The sequence below is a fragment of the Cydia splendana genome, chromosome 23 (assembly GCF_910591565.1).
Source record: "Cydia splendana chromosome 23, ilCydSple1.2, whole genome shotgun sequence".
NCBI classification, from domain to species: Eukaryota; Metazoa; Arthropoda; class Insecta; order Lepidoptera; family Tortricidae; genus Cydia; species Cydia splendana.
The window spans coordinates 6,101,599-6,117,554 of NC_085982.1; the positions used below are offsets into that span (position 1 = coordinate 6,101,599).

Below are 15,956 nucleotides of genomic sequence, written 5' to 3' on the forward strand. Positions count from 1 at the left end.
TACTCATACATATTACACAAAAGCGTTAATATTAGAAACTATTAGTATGATTTTTTATACGTTAGGTAGGTACTCATCTTTGAAAGTTATACTACACATCTGCTTTTCGTCAGTGCAGGAACAGACATTGATAGCAATTTTATTATGTTTACGTATGCATATATCAAATTACCTGGCACAATATATCTGGCAACGTAAACAGATATTATGATCCAAGGTCTATAGCAATAGTCTGGGTTTTACACACTTTTATTTTGCTCCACTACGTACATTTTTATATATGTGATTCAAATTTTGTAAGTTAAATTTTAATTAATCCACTTCCTGATATCTGAAAATTGGTGTACCGACTTCCATAATTAGAATGACAATGCAATAATACCTATGATAACATAGAGCTGATCTGATGATGCAGTCAGAAGGTAGCCAAAGGAACTTCTCAATAGAAAAACAAAAACACATATCGAGTTTAGGCTCATCAGAAAGGTCTCCAGAATTACCTAATATGTACGTGAAAATGAGAAGAAGTACAGTCAGCAATAAGTGTGTTTCAAATAATATTTTTGACGGTAACTTGTATTGTTATGTATGCCTTTTGCTATAAAACAGTAACTTCTTATAATATGTATAGGAAAATGCTTGAACTTATATCAAAAATGTTCTTACATCTCATTTTTTTTGTGTACAAATGTGTAGATATGTATATTATAATTTAGATGAATTCTATTAAAACTATCTGTTCAAGAATAACGTAGAAGATTTAAAAGGTAAATCTTTCATCGGGATACCTAATCTTGATCGCCCATCAAAGGGTTTGGCGTTGGTCCTATTTTAAATAGTATTATGTAGTTTGCTATTAGCCAAATATTTTGTTTCTGTGATTTTATATAACCTTTTATCATATCTATATATTTTTATGAATTGAATTGTTTAACATATCTACTAAGTAGCTAGGATTCCGAAATTTTGTAGGTACCTACTTAGTACATATCACAGGTACATATAAAACTCTGAATTCCTAGTTGTCTTGATCAAAATATTTATAGAGAATTTAAAATAGTGCCAATCAAATTACATTTTTGAATTTTAACTGTCATGAGCGCTAGTCACAGTAATATTAAACTAATTTTACAGTTGAACAGTGTGACTAAAATTGTGTTCTATTTTTGCACAAATCATAAACCAAAATTTGGAGGAGATTAAAGCATTGAAAAATATGAAATATCTATTTGTCTGACTCATGCAGTTTCAATCAAGTAAGTATTCAATAAGTCCTGTAGATGTCACATAAAAGTAAAGGTTTTTTTTCATCATTAATTAAATTATACAGCAATATAAGACTGCAGTTATAATTATACTCTTACTGGTATTTAGAAAGAAGAGATACTTAAGATACTGTTAACCTTAAGCTTGGTTCTCACACCTCTTAAGTTAACTCAAGCAGTATTTCAAGTTGTATTACAAACGGCATATTTATGTATCGGTCGGGGCCCGGAGAAGTACTTAATGATTGCCGGCTCTGTAGTGATTAATATTTATTTTATGTTTGTTAGTATAACCTATATGTTTATTGTAAAAATACGAGAAATTGTATCAAGTGTGGCTAAGTTTATTCTGGGCAAAAAAGCAGTTTCCGACTTGTGTCGATTTTTTATTCCACTTTGATATTTAATTTTTTTTATTAGACTTATGAGTAGGTAATTATGTTACATTTTATAAACGTACTTTACCCACCAACTAATGACTATTAAAGACTGGAAAATCTGTAGATACAAAACATTTCTTTAACCCTGTAGACAAATGTTATATCTATTGATATTGATACTTTTTAACATTAACTAGTCAGATAGTCGACTTGGGTGGTTGATTATCTATGTAAGGCTATTAAAGCAATAATTATGAGCCATTCACTATTTTAGTCATGTAAAGATTATATCAAACGTATATTTAAACAATAATTTGTTATGGCTGCAGATAAAAATACTTTTTACTACCTATCTCTATTAATTAAAAATATACTTTTTTTTTGTCTATGCCAGATGATGTGCGTGAGAATTCGGCGGCGGGCAACCTTGAAATTCAATACAATATAATACAATATTGCTATTTAGCAAACATTAGGGGATGACTAGATATTGAAATACGACACCGCAGAAAAAACTTAAAAATCAAGGTGTGAAGGGACCTTGAATATAGAAAGGGCGCTCAGATAATGAGTGAATGGGTGAATGGAAACGCTAAATCATTCGCTAATGACATCTGTTGATAGGATTAGGAAGCCAATGAATGGGTTTATTCATTTTTGCAAATAGGTAAGGGAAGGTATCTATTTTAATTTAAATGGAAAGTAGATACGTGCGTGATTTAATTTATACTTACTTTGCTTTAGATTGAGCAGAAAAAGAGATGTGACGATTTGAGTTTGAGTGAAATATATCGATATCGATAAGGCTTGAAACATAATATTTATATTTTCTGTTAAAACAAAGACAAATCAACTGCGCAGTGGCTAGTATTCCTTAACTATTTTGTTTTTATCATCATTTACAGACTCTTAAAACCTACTACGAGTACGAGTATGTGTAGATATCTTTAATGTATTTTGCTACCTCAGGAGTCTCAGGACCTCAAAGTATAATTTATCTATGTATTTTATTATTTTAAAAGGCTCATCCGCCGAAATAAATCCATAAAATTCGGTCACAAGAAAAAAAACACCTTGTCGTTGTCTTGACCTGCAGAGTTGTAACTGATCCAGGCTCCAATTATTATGGTTCTGTCAGAGAAAGATTTTAGCATTTGGAATACTTCAGTTACCCAGTTACACTAACCTATAGATAAACAAATCCGACAGATTTGTGTTATCATTATCATTGCATAACTTATCAAAATATATCGATAAAAATATCGACGCGCACTCTAGGATATATTAAACGGATGTACTAGATAATAGACATAGATATCGTATCAAATAGCTAGCTGACTACATATTGAGATTATTGAGCAAAATTCCTAGTCGTAGTTTTAAAGGCAATGTCAATAAAATCTAGTTTTTATGACCAATAACTTATTCTGAAATTGGTCGGAGTAAGTTCATATCATGCAGGGATTTGTGGAGATCGTAGGGTGAAACAGATCCAGCATATAAAAACTAGACAAGTTATCAAAATACGAATAACAAACTATGATTAGTTGGAAAAAAAACTGTTTTTTTGTTAATATAAAAGATTGATTTTTCGGTTCAATTGTTTGACGTAATTTTACTAAAGAGTATCTAATATTAAATTAAAAGGTTTATTTTGAATAATGTCATAGTCTAAAAATAGTTGAACAAAAAATAGTTTAAAATTAGTATTGGTAGGTATTGGTAGTCTAATACAACACACCCCAAAACAGTTTATAATTAATATGTTTACTTAAATGTTAGACGCTGACGCTTGTTTATTAGCCCTGAAAAACACCAATGAGGCGATGACATTATAGAGTTTATTTCTAAATAAAAAAGTTTTCTCAATACGCGACAAGCTTATGCGTTCCAAAATGAGTAATAATAAAAACAAGAGAATATTAATGAGTGACGATGGCGTTATGGAACGTAATGAATGAATACATTTGCATACTCGTAATTATCGCGAATGTCGAGGCAAGGTCGGCTGTAGACTAATGTGTGTTCAGTTGGCACTACATTGTGTGTTTTTGTGTATGCGAGAGAAATGGGTCACATACAAACTAATAATACAAGACACAATAATGTCTGTTTAAAGACATTACTTTTTTCCGAAGTTCAAGTTTATACCGCAAAATGTGTGACTGTGGAGTTGTTATCGATTTCAGGTTTACGATCACGATCTTCGTGCCAATAGTTACCAGCTCCTATTGTAGATGCTTTTTGCATTCCTAACTAGAGTCCAAAGATAAGTCTGCAACGATTGTGATAGCACACGCAGTGTAAGTGTTATTTTAGACGTCAAACTTCTATGAAATTATGACGTATAAATTAACACTTGCACTGCGTGTGCTATCAAAATCGTTCCAGACTTGTCTTGTCTAACTCTATCTATATCAATGAGTGACACTACAAAGTTGATTTATCAACACCTTATAAAACTAAGTCCCCCGCTGCGTCTAAAGCTGTTTTTGTGTATGTATCGCGATAAACTTAAATACTACTGAACGGATTTGCATGGGGTATTCACCAATCAATAAAGTGATTCTTGAGGAAGATTTAGTCGTGTAGCTAATTTGTTAAGGTTTTGTGTAACCCGTGCGAAGCCGGGCCGGGTCGTCGATCTACAATCTCAAGCTTGCTAGACCTTGAACCTCAAGATAGGAAGCTGGGTAAAATTGTACGGAATAACCACGAAATGAATATACCTAGTCTGCAAGTCTACTCAGCCGGGACAAAGAAAACCAAATCATGAAAAATTTTAAGGACATGTCAAATTTCAGAATTGAATATTTAGTTTGATGTTTTTTTCTGGCAGTTTGAATATTTCCAGAGATTTTCGTGACCATAGACATTTCGCTCTGAATTCTGTCGCAGTTGCAATGAGCAAGATTCTTCGGATTGAGCTCCCGCCCAGTCTTTTAGTCTAACCCTATTAATCCTCCGCCGCATTCTCGGTATATACTGGCTCGAGAAAATTTCTAATGCCAACCTGTGGAGATGCTGCAATGACACCCCGATTGACCAGCAGATCAAGCGCCGAAAAGGGAGTTGGATTGGGCATACACTCCCAAGGGATCCTGACCACATACCGAGGCGAGCTCTCAACTGGAATCCCCAAGGAAAGAGGAAAAGTTTCCATCCAAAGCAGACCTGGTGCCGGACTATTGCAGAGGCGAAGACTATCGGGAAGACTTGGAGCGAACTCAAGCACGAAGCTCAAGACCGATTCAGATGGCGGCGCACTGTGGACGCATAGATGGGGCATCTAGGGGACATAGGACAATAAGTCAAGTCTATTAATCCAAGTACGTTCCCCTAGAGGTCTTGCTCGCTTGCTGTTAATGGCTTTTGATTATTTGGCCGGACATTAACGGGTCGAACTTCATCTGTCCGTACAGATAATGCACAGCCCGATAATTTAGAGGCGTTAGGCCAGTAGACGTGGATTACTCGGACAGGTATAATCTGTACCTCTCAATACAGAACAGAGGTTCGTATCATACACACATACAGATCATCCCGGTCCTAAACCGGACCCTGCTAGTCAGAAGCTAAAAATCGAAACATCGTTACCAGAGCGATAGAGAAACATATAAGGAAATTTCGACTTTCGATGTTAGCGATTGGCTTTCTGTAAGCAAAATCTCATTTTACTCATCCTGGGTGCAATGAGGAAAAGTTACTGCACCTCATGTCATTCATCAGAGTTGTAAACAGGTTGTGTTGCTGCTAAAAAAAATTGAAAATTGTTGCCACTCGAGACCAAAGCTATTTGCACGTCATGCCTATAGATATTCTCGCTTACAAAATTTAAAATTATAATCCATCTCAAAATCTGTAATCGCAACAGAAAAGTATTTTTTTATTGGTGAGTACACTTAAAAAATGCGCAAATTTTCTTTTTGTTTTCTTGGTCAACATTCTAGCTTTACAATACCTATATGCTTAAAAGCGCGGAAAATGTTTGGACATTTAAATTTTCTTGTAATCCTTTTTTTGTTTTTCGTAGGTATTCGTAAAATTTATGAAGTGTAAATGTCGATTAAAACTCCACCAAAATATTTTTTTTACAATTTTATCTCTGCTCCAGTTGTATGTATGCAATATGCTTAGCTGCTGTATTAAACCAAATTAAAATTAATAAAAAAAATAGGTCTCAGCTTCGCCCTAAAATAACTAAACCCTTAGCACTGCTCAGTTATTTTAGCAATCGCTATAAAAGCAGACAAACTCACGGCCCAACTTTACATAAAATATAAATAACTCAACACAAAATGCACATTTCAAATCACAAATAAAAATACACTTTCACAGTAGCTCCATTCAATTTTCGAATGACACAACTTTTTAATTTAAAAATGGAACGGAACGCATTCTTTTTTCGAATTTGAAATTCTGATTAGGGACGTACCGAGAGGCGACCGGTCGCGGTGGAACGCTAACTCAACTGAGTTTCTATTTCGCGTTCGCTATCACATCTCTAGCTTAGCGGCGCGCGTTTGTGCGCGTATAGTGTTGGGGGCGATAAGATTTTATCGACGATAGTTCAGTCTATTTTTATTGTTACTGGTTTCGAAAATAGTGCATTGAAAAGTACAAGCGTGTATTCGTCGACCTTTTTAAAATTTAGTGTCAAACCAACGTTGTGTATAAACTAAGTGAACAAAATCCATTTCTTCGTTTTTATACATTTCTGGTAATATGTATTCAGCAATAATTATGACACTATGTTGTAGTTGCCCGACAAGCACGTACATAAAGATAAAGAGTTGTACAAAGCACAGAACAAAATAATATTTAAATACACTAATCAAATCAGTTTTTCATAAATTGAGATTAAATTAAAGGAGATTTTTAAGATATGATTAAACCTATACGCATTTGCCCTTGCCAGCATTTACTTACCAAAAATTACCTTGGATTCTGTATAGTATATTTGATTTGCGAAAATGGTCGCCTAAGTTAACTTTACACCGATTTGAGGATTTATTTTAATTTATTGAGGAACGATCTGAGTGAGGGAGTATCATTATAAATGTCATATTTTCACAGAAATTTGACATAAGTGATGGCCACACTGCCATCTAAATGCTACGCTAAGATAGTTTGGTCCGACTATATAGACGTTTGGTAGAGAATAACTATCTGTACATTGAAGTTTATAAATTATAGGACATCAGTAATGTAGACAACGAAAAGTTATTTCACGATTTGGGCAGTGGGCACCTTAATTATATATTTGGATAATACAACCTCCCGACTGATGATTCGACCTAGCTTTATTAATGTCTGTAAGTATTTAATTTTTTGTGTAATGTTATGATTTTATGATGCATAATATTAAATATTTACTTACTAACTTTCAAAAATATCGATAAAGCTTTTACCGTCCCATCGATAAAACGTACGCCCAACACTAATTTGAACATCACGATTTGATGTTAACACAACACGACCCCGCACACATGCAAACGCCGAGCTTTTGAAGCTTCTAAGAGCTTTCCTTTTAAAATGAATCTTATCTGAAGTAGATAAGGCAGTGAATTGCGTGCTTTTGGCGTTGAGCTGCACTATCCCGGAATACAGCACAGCCTGCTTTCATCATTCAGAAAGGTACCTTAAGTGCAACAATGTAAGGTGCATATTGAAATAAACAGTTTTAATTTAATGCTACGCTCGTTTAGAGAATGTGTGAAGATTTGTAATCATCATTTTCATCGTCGTCTTTAATAATAATAAAAAAAGAAAAGACCCTACGTTTCTAGCCTGAGTATGAAAATACAGAATGGGGTTGGCTGGTCGAATACTTTATAGATGACGCCAGTATGTTTTTCCTGTCAATCCTACGAATAAGTTTTAATTTGTAAGTTTTTTTTATTTATTCTGTAACCTGGATGCGAAAAAAAATTGAGTCTCCCATCATAGAATATCAACATCAGACCAGTCAAAAAGTACCTATGATTTTTACCGCCATTTTTTTTTCGTGATTTCGGGGTTGGTCCCATGGTATAATTTGGTCAGTATGACCTTTATATTGACATCGTATAATATTGTAGGCTATTAACTTATTAAAATAATCATGTATAACTTGCGGTACTTGTCCTCATTGTGCCTCATTGTCATCATATTTTATGAATTTTAACATGCCTTACGACTCTTTAGGGCCACTTGCTCTCTTCAATAACCCGGGGTTAACCGGTTAAACCTAGTGTTACCATGGTTACCAGTACAATTTGACACCCTGGGTTCACGGTTTAACCGCTTAACCCCGGGTTAGTGGGATGGTGCAAGTGGCGCTTACGAGTATTGCAAACTAGTACAGGATGGGCCAAAGATATTAAGATACGTTGACGATCTTTTTTTTTCTTGGAAACCTTTTTACAAAATGCCAATAAAATTTAAATATATAATAATTTCAAAATTTCAAAATATCGTACTTTAGCATTGCTTTGATACAGAAATGCGCACGTTTGTGATAAATTATCCACAGTATGCAGCAGTAAAAATTGTTTTGTCAACATATTTTTGGGCGCCCTGTATAGGGACCGTGCGCGTTGGAGGGTCTGCCATCTTGTGGCTTGAATCGGAAACATATGTACAGTCAACTGTAAAAATATAGGTGTAGACAACTTACTCAAAAATATGTCCCATAGTTCTTAATTCACTGACATAAGAGTTATGGGACATATTTTTGAGATGATTTGTACACCCATATTTTAACAGTTGACTGTACACATACAATATAAGTACATTGCCAAAGCAAGTGCTACCATCTACCGTTTTCGTCGGTACGTTTCCTTGTGCATAGTAGGTTCTGCCATCTTGTGGGCTACATCGGAATCATAAACATAACGTCACATTTAGGCCTCGCCACAGAATAAATAATAGTACTGCCGTACAGAAATGAAACTTCCTACAAAACCGAAGTTTGACAGCGGTTCAGGGTCGAATCGTGCTGTCCCTTTCTAATATATGGCACTATCCCTTTCGGCTATTTAGGGTTGTCAAAATTCAAGCCATTATCTTATCTGTGGTCGTGCACGCAAAGGGACGTCAAGTTGTGTCAACCCTAATAATTGCTCGGAGCAATGCTGAGCCGAGCGGAGCCGAGTTTGGCCGAAGTCAGGAGTTTCGTACCCCTGGCCTCGCCCCAAAAATCTGACGGCTCCTATGCTTCCCTCTATAGTTCATGCACGCTCCATATAAGCAAAGACATATGTAACTTCGTATAAGACGAATAAAGTCTAAGGAAAAAACGTGCCTCGGAATTCAAGTAAAAGTCATTCTCGAATAGGGGGCTATTCATAAATTACGTCATTTCAAATTAGGGGGGGGGTCTGGACATCGGATGACGGTAGCACGACGTAGGAGGAAACAGGGTCATTCGAAGCATGATTTTTGGATGATTTTAGGGGGGGGGGGGGTCCAAAATTGACAAAAATCGATGACGTAATTTATGGACAGCCCCTAGGTGGCGCACACACCTTTAGCCTATCCTCGGCTAGATGGCGTGACGACACCGTTTCATATTTAACAATTTTAACACATAGATATCAGTGAATGAACATGGATCAAAATGATATAAAAATTATAAAATTATTTATCCATATATATACATTTTTTGATAACTTTATACGTTTTCATTTTTAGTTTTAGTCGTGTGTCGATAGATGGCAGTAAATTTACAGTGACTACAAAATTTACAATGACAGGACCCCTCTATACTATCTATTCTTTTTGATATAAGTAAAGATTGTAATAAATTACTAACAATGAAGATACTCCCGTGTTTTATCTCCTCGAACAAGTAGATGCAGTTGCATAACAGTGGCTGCAATAATTATGTAATTGTTCTAATTAACATTGACATGTTGACCTTTCGCCACGGATCCTACGAGTAGGTACCTACAGCCATCAGATATATCGGGGCGACTAAGGCGCTCACAAATATCTGAACACGCCTCTATTGTCGAGGCGTTACAGTGCGTGTTCAGATATTTTTGAGCACCTCGGGCGCTCCGATATATCTGATGGCGACTGTACAATAATGGCGTTATGTACGTCACAAGTCACAAGTGTTTTAGGGTCGTTCTTTTTTGTCATTTTATTTTTGTCAGATTTCGATACAATTTGGGGGATAGATAGAGTTAGACCAGTACCAGCCGGCCTAGCCAAGGTTACAATCGCTATCGCTTCGACAACGAAAAGCTTTATGTCTCTCTATCACTCTTCCAAATAAGGTATACCAACTACCAACCAAAACTGTAATAATAATGTAATTGTAACATAATAATAATAATTGTAATTAGGCGTAGGGATGTGACGACCCCATCGCCCGCTGGTTTTACCAGTGCAATCAGTCAACGCAGGGCAGCTTGTGGCGAGCTGTTGGGGATTAGCGACCTCACGTACCCGAGTGCTCCTGGAGAGTTCTGTTACCCGCAAGGAGGGTGGGTGGGACAGGATTCTCTGCCTCTGGCTTGCCTTAGCCGGCCGGCCAGAGTGGAGTCGTTAGAGCTATAAGCTCCAGGGGTGGAAGTGAAATATGCATAAGACGCGATTTGGCACAGTGGCTGTTAACAGCCACTGGGTAGAAAGCGGCGCACACCTCTCGACACCCCTGAGCCGCTCACACCGGTGTTGCCCTTGAGCCATCCTAGATGTCGCTTTTTGTGGGGGCCCATCTTGTGAGGGCGAGTCACCGTCTGCCGGATATAAAATTGCATACCGTTTTATTAGGCAGGCGTCCGGTTTTTTACCCCATAGCTCAATTCTTAGTCCATCGCTTTCACCCAATAACCTAGTTCATTTTAGATTCCATCAACTCTCAATAGTCCTTACACCCTGGCGGGTGCTGCCTCTGCGTGCGTCCCATGACACGGGCAAGGGCAGCCTCCGCTCGGTGTACCCCTTACATTTCATTAAAGTGTCAAAAGGGCCTCTACGTGTTGGCTTCGGCTCCGCGCACGCCTCCCAAAGGTCCGGAACACCATTGTTCCGTGATGGGAAAGACATACAAATAATTGTAATTTAATTTATCTAATTTAATTTCCATTTTTGACGTGTAATATGTAATTATATTATAAATAAATGAGTATTAGTATGAGTAAGTGCGACAGTGACAGTTGCGTTTCGACCACTACGGAGCGTAAGCGATTGGCATCTTGGCTACGCGGCCAGTACGGATATGATGGTCGTTCTTGTCTACGTGACAGCGTGATAAAACGGTATCTGTTACTTTCAATCGCGCTCTGTTAAAAAGTGACGGATATTTTGTCACGTGAATAAAGGCATCCATAATAGGCCTGCTGGCTATGTTGGCAGCGAGGTAGCAATTTTAATAGCCCAGACGGTGCATCTATTACTTTAAAGTGTCATTCTATGGAACTTGCTAACTATGTAAACAAAAGTCGCTAGTAAATTCATCAATCTATGACAATTTCAATATGGCGGTTTGTTTACATAGTTTGCAAGTTCCACAGAATGACACTTTAAACGTCTAATTTCTATCAGATTATGATGTTTAAATAACACTTTCAAACCACTTTTCAACCACACACGTTTTCAAAAACGTCACTTTTGACTGTACTGTATCGTACTGGAAAGTGGAAACTGAGGGCCTGCCGCGAACACCGAAATTCGCAAATTGCGAACATCTTTCTATTTCACTCCCATTAGAATGACAGAAAAAGATGCCCACAATTTGCGACCTTCGATTTTCGCGGTTGAAGCCCAGATCTAATATATAATATATATGTATAGTAGTATACCCTATAATGGACACGGAACCAGTAATGGGACAAAAAAACACAATTCCTCTAAAATAAGTATATAAAAGTAGTTTATAAACACTGGATATATTTTTATCATAAATAAGAGTCCTAGAGCTGATTATGTTTGAATTTTTATTAAATTCGGTTATTTTTTAAGAAATGTGCGTCAACCCAAAACTTGTCGTGCCACTGAAAAAAAATATCACTAAAAATTCTTAACAACTTCGCTAAGAGAGGTGAGTTAATTTATTAAATTTTAATTAATTAATACTTGATGAAAACTAGAATGTGTTTTGTTAATTGCATTTACCATGAGATAAGGTATACATCACACTATGTTGTGACTCCACAGATGTAAAAAAAATAGTGGTATTTGGCCCAATCCCATTATAGGAGCTGTAAAACTGCATACCTCCTATGATGGGACAATTGACATAATGATGCTTGCCATGACATAATTTCATGTTTTAAACAATACAGAAGTAAAATGTAGTTACGAAATATGTCAACCAGGAGGTATTCTCGGACTTAGGATAAATTAATATCGTTTTTCCAAACTTTTATTTAACTTGCCTTGTTAGTTAGTGTTTGTCAAATCTTGGTAGCTGAATTTGACCCACTTTTCGATTTCCGATTGAGTTGAAATTTTGTGTAAGTACGTAATTAAGTATGCAAATCGGATGATAATGCAATATTATGATAACATGGACTTGATCTGATGATGGAGACAGGAGGTGGCCATGGGAACTTTATCGCAATAAACCCTAACTAATTGTGTTTGGGTATATTAGAATTGTCTCGATGAATCTAATACAATAATAATTGGCTGTGGAAAGAAAAATACATTCAGCGATAAAAGCTTATACCAAAAATTGATTTTTTTGCCATAACTTATTCCCCGTTTCAAAATTTTATACTGATAGAGCAATGTCCATTATAGGGGGCCCATTACTGGATCCACGTCCATTACCGGGGGCCCATTACTGGAGCTTTGGTGTCCATGACTGGAGAAAAAAAGCATAGTTTTAATTTGTTAATTATGTGGAAACTCATTGCAGTATCTTTGATACAACACGCCTAAAACATGAAAGGCGGATAGGACTTTCATCTTTTAACACGCTAAGCGGAAGACCATTTACATGTACAAGGGAAATATCATAAATACTCCAAATTTCCTCTTAAATGTCCCATGACTGGTGCTGTTACTATATATAGCTATCTAATAGCTAAAACTTGAATTGGCCTGCTAGTAAGTAGTAATTATATAACACATCTACATTATATAGCGTCAATGTAAACGCTAATTAAGTACATAAGGTCAGGAGATAACATTGCAACAATTAGTAAGAAAATAGGTCGTAAAACACTAATGTGTGAACATTAATTAGATTAATAGGTATATGTTTAGTATTTTATGTTTGTTGTACTATAGGTCAGTGGTTCTTTATCTGTTCAGGGCTATAACCGCGAAAATCAAAGTTCGCAAATTGCGGGCATCTTTTTCTGTCACTCTAATTAGGTTACGCCACAGAAGAAATAATAGTACTGCCGTACAGAAAGGACACTTCCTACAAACCCGAAGTTTGACAGCGATTCAGGGTCGAATCATGCTATCCCTTTCTAATATATGGCACTATCCCTTTCGGCAATTTAGGGTTGTCAAAATTCAAGTGATTATCTTATCTGTGGTCGTGGACGCAAAAGGAAGTCAAGTGGTGCCAACCCTAATAATTGCTCGGAGCAATGCTGAGCCGAACGGAGCCGAGTTCGACCGAAGTCAGGAGTGTCGCCCCACTGGTTACGCCTTTATTGGAATAATAGCCCCGCAATTTGCGAATTTCGGTTTTCGCGGTATGAAAAAATAGTTCCATTGAAATTCCGCAACATGGCGCGTGATCATAAATATTCCTGGTCAGGCTTTACGTGTCCCTAATAATGAGGAGGTACTTAAATATAGATTTAAACGTTTCTTTCTATTTGTGACAACGTCCACCGACAGGAAGTAATAGTTAAATTCGGCGAACAATTTACATATTACATTCTAATTGTAATATAAATCACGTATCTTATGGGACAGTGTACTCGAAACTAACTCATTTGACACTGCATTTGACTAAGTATTGTACCTACCTATGTAGGTAGTGATTCATTCATAGACAAATAGAATAACTATAGATTCAAAAACCGTAATGAAAAAAAAAATAACTTACCTTTTACCTTTTACCCTTTTACTAAAACAATAATACTGTAGGCCGACATAACCTAACAGAGAGAGACAGCATAAGGCCAAGCGCGCACCACGACTTTTTGTCGCGCGATAATTTAGTCGCAGAAATATAACGTATGTGTTTATATGGCAGTGCGCGCATATGCGACAAAAAAATCGCAGCGATTTTAAAATTGTGATTTGTCACATTTTTCCGCGACTGCTCGCGACGCGATTGTCGCAAAGTGAATTGCAGCATACGGAGTTGTATGGCCCTGCGCGCACTGCGATAATAAAATCGCACCCCGGACCTCAGTCGGCGCTTCGCTCTCCAAGCCTCATCATGTCGGAAACTGCTTCTACGATGGAGTCTTAAGATGAGACGCTAGATGTTGACCATTTAATTATGGAAATAGAAGGAGATCACCTTTGTGGTATAAATACTCAAAGTTATACGGCGAACGCATATTAAAGACACGTTTCATGACAAACGACTGGTACGAAATCCATGTTGAGAATGAACAAATCGTCGACTTTTTCATCGCAGTGCGCGCAGTGAATTTTCTGCGATATATTACAGCGCGATTCTAAAATCGTGTCGCAAAAATTAAAATCGTGGTGCGCGCTTGGCCTAAGAGCCCCTGACAGAGCTAGACCTTCGTTAATTCAGTAAAAACGATCCCCGCTTCATTGACTTATTAGTAGGTAGGTATTTTTGAAATCATTGCCCCACCTGCATTGACGTATTATGGGATATTATACGTCAATGTCCACCTGTGAAACTTCGGTCGAGCTAGCTTCGGCAGCATAGTAACGATGTATAAAAAAAACTATTGCTCAAATTCTTTACAGAAGTAACATTTTGTCCGTTTGGATCCGAAACTATAAGGGATACTATAGTTGGCTACGGAACCCTAAAAAAGACAGTCATACGCCGCTTGCATGTAGCTACACATTTTATGGGCACTAACTCCTAATATAAGATATCTGGAACTAGGTTTACGACCAGACGTGAGGGCTAGACTTGACGCGGAAGTTGCCAAATCGCTGCTAACGGGATAATTAGTCATGCCTAGGTCACCTAGGTACAGAATAAATAATAGTACTAGGTACAGAAGACTCACTCTCTAACAAAACGCGTCTGTTACGATCAGGACAGATATTAATTATGGCCGCTAGGTGGCGACAGCGCCACGCGCGGCTTATGGCTAGCCCATGGTATAATAATATACTCCGCCTGGTACTCCATTCCGAGATTCGCGTATGACCTAACTGACACGCGCCTACGTCATCATGCTGTTGACAGGTTCTCAAACTTTGAAATGTGGGAGAATTTTAACCAACGGTGAAAATTATTTTAACGGCATTAATTTTAAGTTATTCATGTAGAAACATAGTAAAATAAAACAAATGTAATGTATTAAATTAAACTTTATTTATCTATACAAGACAAACGTTTAAAAAACTAATTCACAGTTACACATTAATTACCAAGCTTACGACGTGAAAAGTTTGGAAAACACTGCGACTGCTGACACTGAGCGAGAAGGAAATAACAATTAACACGCGTTCGACAAGGATGACGGTCAGGGCATGAAGTTATCTAGATCCGAATTGTCAAATGTGCCCAGCGCTATCCTGTGTTGCCAGTAGTATAAACAGAATTACCCGAAAGTCTGAAATTTCTTTCGTGAATCAGAAGATATTGCTAACGAGTAATTAAAAATGACGTGTTATTGTAAAATTTAAGCTAAAATACATATAAATGAAAATTATAAAATTATAAAGAAATATTTTAACTTATTAACCATAGGTATAATGTACCCATGTAACATGTTATGTTGAAATAAAGTGGCAATGTTATTGTGACGTAGGCCCGTGTCACTCTGGGAATGGAAGACCATGTTTTATTAGACCATGGGCTAGCCAACAAAATTGGTGTGGAACGGATGTACTTTTAGCTACCTGTTGCAAAGCGACGAAATCGCGGAGTGAGCCACGCCTGACCTAGGCATCACCGATTTAAGGGGTCATCCATTAATTACATCACACGTTTAGGGGAAGGGAGGGGGTCAAGAAAATGTGACATGTTGTGACAAGGGGGAGGGGGGAGTCATAGACTTAGTGACGTCACTTTAACTTCATCAGTAACCGAAAATGTATTTAAATTATTTTATACGCTAATTATCATTTAAATAACAAGGTTTTGAAACTATAATCATTTTTATTCGTTTAATTTTATTTCTCAATCAGTTTTGGGTGATCGGTCATCACGCGGTGCTTCCCATAGAAAACGAAACGCCGGAGG

The 15,956-nt window shown here is 36.9% G+C and overlaps 1 protein-coding gene across 2 annotated transcripts in view; it reads right to left on the reverse strand.

Moving 5' to 3' along the window:
- LOC134801826 (igLON family member 5-like) overlaps positions 1-6,202 on the reverse strand; it is a 241,042-nt gene extending 234,840 nt beyond the window's left edge. For both annotated transcript variants that reach the window (XM_063774458.1, XM_063774456.1), the window contains exon 1: positions 6,081-6,202. The gene's annotated coding sequence lies outside the window, so the exon portion shown is untranslated. The remainder of the gene's footprint in view (positions 1-6,080) is intronic.
- Between the last annotated feature and the right edge of the window lie 9,754 nt (positions 6,203-15,956).